Genomic DNA, 7,359 nt, shown 5'->3' with positions numbered 1-7,359 from the left:
GCCTAACGAGAAATATACCACTTTAACTCCCACGTTAACTTGGTTAACGTGGGAGCTAACGTAAGAAGCAAGAGTGGTCGAAAACTTTAGTGACACCCAACATTGTCACTAACGTTGGAAGCAACCACACAACCTCCCAAGGAGCCACGTTAACTTAGTTATCGTGGAAGCTAACGTTGATGAGTGAAAGTATGGCCAACGTTAGTGACACTCAACATTGTCACTAACGTTGGGGATCGCTAAGCATGGCCACGTTAGAAGCCACGTTAACCTAGTTAACATGGACTCTAACATGAGACATAGGAGCACCTTGGAACGTTAGTGACAATGTTGAGTGTCACTAACGTTCTCAAAGGATGGCAAGCCCACATTTAAGAGCCACGTTAACTAAGTTAACGTGGGCTCTAACGTGGGAACAAAGGGGGCCTTTCAAAGTTATTGGGAATGTTAAGTCTCAATAACGTGTGCGAAGGACTTAGAGGCAATGTTAGTGGCAACGTTTATGCCACTAACGTTGAAGTTAACGAGGCTTTTACTTTGTAACGTTAGTGAGAAAGTTGATTGTCACTAACGTTCTCGAACTTATATTTTCACTAAACGTTAACACCCCTAATGTCCTGAGCTAAAGTCTTTGCCCACTCCACATTTTTTCTCTGCAAGTAAAGCCAAGCCCAAATGAAGAAGAGAACTGCTTCAAACTCAAGATCCAAAGGCCCAAGACTTGAAGAGCCAACTAGAAGCTGAGAGAAGTAGTAAATATAGGAGTAGCTTTGAATTGTTGACAGAGTTCGAAAGAAAGGGAAAAAAAGGGAACTACTCTCTGTATTTTACTTTCTCTACAATTTCTAGTTCTATGATGTATTCTCCATCTTTGTTTTCATTTTCTAGAGCTATGAACAACTAAACCCCTTTCATTGGGTTAGGGAGCTCTGTTGTAATTTGATGGATCAATACTAATTTTCATTATTCTTCTTCTATCTTTTCTCTTGATTTTACTTGAAGGCTTTCGATCTTCATCCAATTGAGTAGTTATCTTGGAAAAGAAGCTATTCAAACTTGGATCTCTTTTGAACCTTGAAAGAGGAATGAAGAGATCAAGCTAGAAATGCTTTCTCATGCTGGACCAAATTGGGTTTGGATGGGTATGTGACTATAACCCTCTCAATACTTGATTTGGGAAATGCATGTAGTATAATCAGTGACCATACTTCATCTCGTCTCATGAGCAATTGACCAAGGAATTGGCTATTGATCAAGATTTGAGAGATTGAATTGCAAGAAATTGTAATTCAATCAATTAAGATTGCCAAGGAGATCAATGAGTGCATTGATTAAGGAAGAGATGAAAATGAACTTGATCCGGAGAATTGCAACATCTCCTAAGCCCAATGAACTCCCCATCTCTGATCTTACCCATTCTCTTTAATTTCTGCCATTTACTTTTATGAGCAAATCCCCCATTCCTATTTACAATTCTGCAATTTATTTTCAGTCATTTACTTCCAGTCCTTTAATTCTAGCATTTACTTTTCTGTTATTTACATTCCCGCCATTTTATTTTCTGCAACTCTCAACCCAAATTCTGGATTCGCTCAACTAGAACATTCTTCTAATTAAAGTTTCTTGATCAATCAATCCCTGTGGGATTCGACCTCACTCTATTGTGAGTTTTTACTTGACGACAAATTCGGTACACTTGCCGAAGGAAATTTGTTGAGAGACAGTTTCCACCCGCATCAAGTTTATGGCGCCGTTGCCGGGGATTGATTGTGCATCAACAATGATTAAATTGGAAGATCACTAGATTGAGCATTTTTACTTTGTGAATTTCATTTTTTTTGTTTGAGTGATTTACTTTCTGTTTTAGTTAAACTTCTTCCCTTCCCCCTCTACTCTTTTGTTTTTCTTTGTTATTTTCTATTCTGTTTGCTAACCCACTAACTGTTTGATATATTGCATCACCCACAACTAACAGTAATTCTGACAAAAAAATACTCTTTGCACCTATCTTTTCTTGCTTACACTTGATGGTTGTATGACAGGGAGAAGAAGCGGGGCTTCAACTTCCTTCGATTCTGAACCTGAGAGGACCTTCCTTAGATTAAGGAGGGAGGCAAGAGGAAAGAAAGTGGTTGGTGCTGAGGAAGAAGAGGAATTCTTTGAACCAAACATGGAAGACAACATGGAAAACCATCATGAAGAAGAGGATCACAACCATGGGGGAGGAGGTAGAGCAAATCATGCTGGGGAGGATAGAAGAGTTTTGGGCTCTTACATCAATCCAAACCCAGGCAATTGTGGAAGTAGCATCCAAAAGCCAACAATCCATGCCAACAACTTTGAACTTAAACCACAGCTCATCACCCTTGTTCAGAACAACTGTTCGTTTGGAGGAGGTGTTCAAGAAGACCCCAATCAACATTTGACCACCTTCCTGAGAATATGTGACACAGTGAAGTCTAATGGTGTTCATCCTGACACCTATAGAATGCTCTTGTTTCCATTCTCACTTAGGGACAAAGCAGACAAGTGGCTGGAATCTTTCCCAAGGGAAAGCTTGACAACTTGGGAAGACGTGGTGAATAAATTCTTAGCAAGATTTTACCCTCCTCAACGAATCAATAGGCTGAGAGCTGAGGTCCAAACTTTCAGGCAACAAGATGGTGAGACTCTATATGAAGCGTGGGAGAGGTTTAAAGACCTAACAAAGAGGTGCCCACCAGATATGTTCAACGAATGGGTGCAGCTGCACATTTTCTATGAAGGGCTCTCTTATGAGTCAAAGAAGGCCGTAGACCATTCATCCGGAGGATCTTTGAACAAGAAGAAGACTATTGAGGAAGCCATAGATGTTATTAAAACAGTAGCAGAGAACGACTACTTCTATGCTTCCGAAAGAGGGTACACAAGAGGAGTAATGGAGCTAAACAATGTAGATGCTCTGTTGGCCCAAAACAAGCTCATTACCCAGCAGTTGGCTGACCTCACCAAGAAGATGGAGAGGAACCAAGTAACAGCAATCTCAACTTCATCAACAACCCAAGAAAGAGTGAATGAAGAAGCAGAGGGTAGTCAGGAGCAAGCCAACTACATTGGGAATTCACCAAGGAAAAACTATGATCCATACTCCAAGACCTACAACCCTGGGTGGAGAAACCACCCAAACTTTGGGTGGGGAAGTGAGCAAGATCAAAACCAAGACTAGAGACGTTACAACTCCAACAACAATGCAGCTCACCAGCAATTCACACAGAGGACATCTCAACACCCCCACAACAACACTTCTCCACACGCTTATCAAAACCAAAACAGCACATCTGCTCCAAATCACCCATCAATTGATGACAAGCTCTCTAAGATTGAAGCCTTACTTGAAGAAATATGCCAATAGATTCAAGAAAATAAGGTGTTCAAAGAGGAGGTGCGAGCCAATATTAAGAACCAGGGAGAGACCATTAGGAAGCTGGAATTCCAGGTGGGATATTTAGCTGAGAAGATTCCCAAACCTACTGATAGCTTCCCAAGTGACACGGAGAAAAACCCCAAAGGAGAAGCAAAGAAAGTAAGATGGAAAGATTGCAAAATGGTCACTACAAGTGATCAAGAGACTGAAGACAAGCAAGGCACACTTTTCGAACAACCTGAAGATAACTCAACAAAGGAGGAGGATAGAGATCACCAAGAACCAGAAATCTCACAACAAGAGCTGCTGAAGCTCTATGCACCCTTCCCTCAACTGCTCAATGGTGCTGTGGGAAAGAGAATATACTCAAGGTTCCTAGACTTGTTTGCATCTCTGCATGTAAACATACCATTCATCAAAGCAATTCAACAAATGCCTGCATTCATCAAGTATATGAAGGAACTTCTTCCCAGGAAAAGCTCACTCAAAAGAGGCCAGACTATAGTGATGAACAAGGAATGTAGTGCCCTTATTCAACCTGAGTTGCCTACAAAAAGAAGAGACCTAGGGAGTTCTCACATCCCTTGTGCCATAGGTGAAACTATGTTCGATAGAGCACTATGTGATTTGGGGGCCAGCATCAACTTACTGCCCTTATCCCTGGTGAAGAGGGTGCAGATCAATGAGATAATGCCCACAGATGTAATCATCAGACTGGCTGACAAAACTCAAAAGCAAGCAATAGGAGTGGTGGAAAATGTGTTGCTAAAGGTTGGGAAATACTTTCTCCCAACAGACTTTGTCATCCTGGACATGGAAGAGAGTCACACTCATCCAATCATATTGGAAAGACCATTCCTAGCTACGGCCAGAGCACTTATCGATGTAGAGAAAGGGGAGCTAATATTGAGAATCCATGATGAACGACTCAGTTTCAATGTTTTCAAACTCTCACAAGAAACAGATCAATAGGACAAGGAACTAAGCACAAATGATAATGAGACACTGAAGGAGGAGACAAGCACTGAAGCACAGCCAGATCATTCTGAGATCCCCTTAATTGATAAACAAGGAAAACAGCAATTGCCACAGCTCAAGGAAAAATTGGAGGAACCTAAACCTCTAGAGGCAGGTAAAGACAGCATCACAACCCCTTTAGAAAAAGAGGTCACCAAGGGGAAGGCAACCTCAAAAGAAACAAAGAAGAAGGTACCAAGGAGGTGGAGAAACAAAAAGATCCCTACGGAAGACTTCTCTCTAGGGGATAGAGTTGTCTCAGCTTACTTCCCAGATATTCCCCCTAATCTCCCTACTGTACCATCTCAGTTACCCAAGGTCTTCACTATCAACAGAGTTCTTTCCCTGGAACATGTGGAGATCATTGATCCAACCAATGGATATAAGTTCACAGCAAGAGGGGAGGACTTTAAGCACTACCAACCACCCTGATGAGGGAAAAACGTCAAGCTAGTGACGCTAAAGAAGCGCTTCATAGGAGGCAACCCATATTTTATATGTTTTTAAAATAATGAATAAATCAATGTTTATGAATTTCAACCCAAACTTGACAAACACTTGGTGAAATCTTTATCATGCAGTATATAGTGAAGAACAAGTTTGGTGTTCAAAGCAAACCAAGATGCATGCTAGTCTTGGGAGCTTTGAATAAAACTTTTCATCACATTACTTCAAACTAAGTTTGGTGTCACTCCATGGTGCCACCAAAATGCATAAGGATACACAAGTAGTTAGTTAGTTGAAATTCATAAATAAACAAACTCTTTTTCTTCTCTTTATTATTCTAGCCGTAGAGTTTGATATTAATTTCCTTATTTTAAATCTTTATAGGAAAAGAAAAGAAGCATAAAAGGGGATGGATTGGACAACTAAACAAAGAAGGATTGGACACCACAAAAGGAAGGGCTACACACTTGTTCTAAAAAGGGAATACATTGGAAAATGTTGCCATGCAACATTAGAAAAATGGAACCCCTAAAAGACCGAGCAATCTCATTCATAAAGTGATGATCCTTGTCTTTTATCCATGCATCACCCCAACCGTCTATCAAGTAACCACTCAATCAATCCACACCCTCCATTCTCTCACAACTTCTCTATAAATGACCCTTGTTCCGTACCCACCTTCATTGTCATTACCCAATCTTCACCACTCTCCATTTCGGTACAAGACACTCCCTACCCCATTAAAAACCTTTTTCCCACCTCACTCTCTTCATCGCAATAAAACCTTAAACAACCAAAAATCTCCACAACTTTGCCACCTTCACATATTAACTATCATTCATGGCGTCTTCGGGTTCTAAAAGAAGGAAGGGAAAGGAACCCATGGAAGAACACCCATATGATGAAAAGAGATTTAGAAGCTTGCATCATGCATTGCAATACGGGTGGATGGTTGATAAGGAAATCATTTATGAGCTGGGATTTCAAGTTAAAAAGACTGAGTGCCCTGAAATCACAGAGAAGATAGAAAGGAGAAGATGGGAGCTCCTCACTGACCCGATCATTAAGGTGAATGCAAACCTCATAAGAGAATTTTATGCAAATGCGTTTCGATATGATAAGAAGGATGAGTCGTACACAAGCTTTGTGAGAGGAAAGATGGTGGACTTTGGTCCCATGAGTGTCATGAGAGCATTGAAACTATAGTCTATACAGTTTGAAGAAGAAAGCTATCACTCAAGATTGGACAACCCCAATTATGACCACATTCTGCAAGATATGTGTGTACCAGGAGCTGACTGGGAAAGGGGTGCAGGAAATAAACCAAAGTTCATCAAGAGAACAGATCTCACTCCTGAAGCCAAGGGGTGGTTTGAGCTAATGCGAAGGTCTATTCTCCCAGCTGCAAACAACTCGGAGGTGAATGTCAAGAGAGCTACAATGGTGCACTGTATACTGAAGGGAGGAGAAATCAAGGTTCATGAACTCATAGCTGAAGGTATTAGAAAGATGGCAGAGAAAAGCGACTCAAGAGGAACGTTAGGTTACCCCAGCACTATTTACCGAATATGCAAGAAAGCTGGGGTGGTTTTTGAAGATAAGAACCCCATGTGGATAAAGGAAGGCATCTCAATAACTGTACGAAGGATGAATGCTGCAGCATCTCCTTTGCCTCAGCAGAAGCAAAGGAAGAGGACAATCCCTTAAGTAGTGGAAGGACAAGTCTTAGAGGGCCAAGCACAATAGACCTTGGACATGCACCAATTGCAGGAGGCCATTGATGGCTTGTCTAGACAATATTTGGAAAGCCAAGGAGCACAGAAAGAGCTTCAACTACAGATGATGGGGCAGCAAGAGGAAACACTCTCAAGATGGATGACTCAACAAGGTGAGTGGCAAAGGCAATTGATGAAACAGCAACTAAGTCAAGGACAACAATGGGGAGAAACATTTAATAGGATGGAACAAAGGCAAAATGAGCAACAAGAATCCATCCAGAGGCTAATCAACATCCAAGCACATCAAGGGGCACACATACATGAGATGCATCGAAGACAAATAGAACAGGCAGAACTATTGGACGAGCAAAGGGCATTCGCAGAAGGAGTTTACATGAGCGAAACAGGACATCACATAAACACTCAAGCCAGGCTCGGCTACTTAGTGGGACAGCTGCCAATATTGCATCCAGGAATAGCCAGATATGAAGAAATGAAGGATGAATTAGCACGAGAGAAAAGACAAAGGGTGGAAGAGAGTCATGAGTCAGTGAGGAAGGCACTTGAGGATTGGAAGCAAGCAATATTGGCACGGATGCGAGGAAATGCAAGAGGAAACAAGGAGGACAAGCAAGGAAAAGAGCATGGACATCCACAACAGTAAAAGGTGGTGGAGTTCCTTCTTTATTCCACCTTTCTCTATGTTTTAAATAAGGAAGATCTTGTATGAAATAGAACTTGCTTCCATGTTATGTTTAAACCTTTTTCAATTAT

At 41.3% G+C, this 7,359-nt stretch overlaps 1 non-coding gene across 1 annotated transcript; it reads right to left on the bottom strand.

Annotated features, from left to right (window-relative positions):
* Positions 1-2,623: 2,623 nt before the first annotated feature.
* LOC112731697 (small nucleolar RNA R71) lies at positions 2,624-2,730 on the bottom strand. Its single transcript, XR_003167464.1, has one exon. It is a non-coding gene; the product is annotated as a small nucleolar RNA R71 (small nucleolar RNA).
* Between the last annotated feature and the right edge of the window lie 4,629 nt (positions 2,731-7,359).

Source organism: Arachis hypogaea, chromosome 12 (assembly GCF_003086295.3).
Source record: "Arachis hypogaea cultivar Tifrunner chromosome 12, arahy.Tifrunner.gnm2.J5K5, whole genome shotgun sequence".
NCBI lineage: Eukaryota > Viridiplantae > Streptophyta > Magnoliopsida > Fabales > Fabaceae > Arachis > Arachis hypogaea.
Note: the sequence above shows the minus strand (reverse complement) of the source record. Positions and strands in the feature narration are given on the sequence as shown.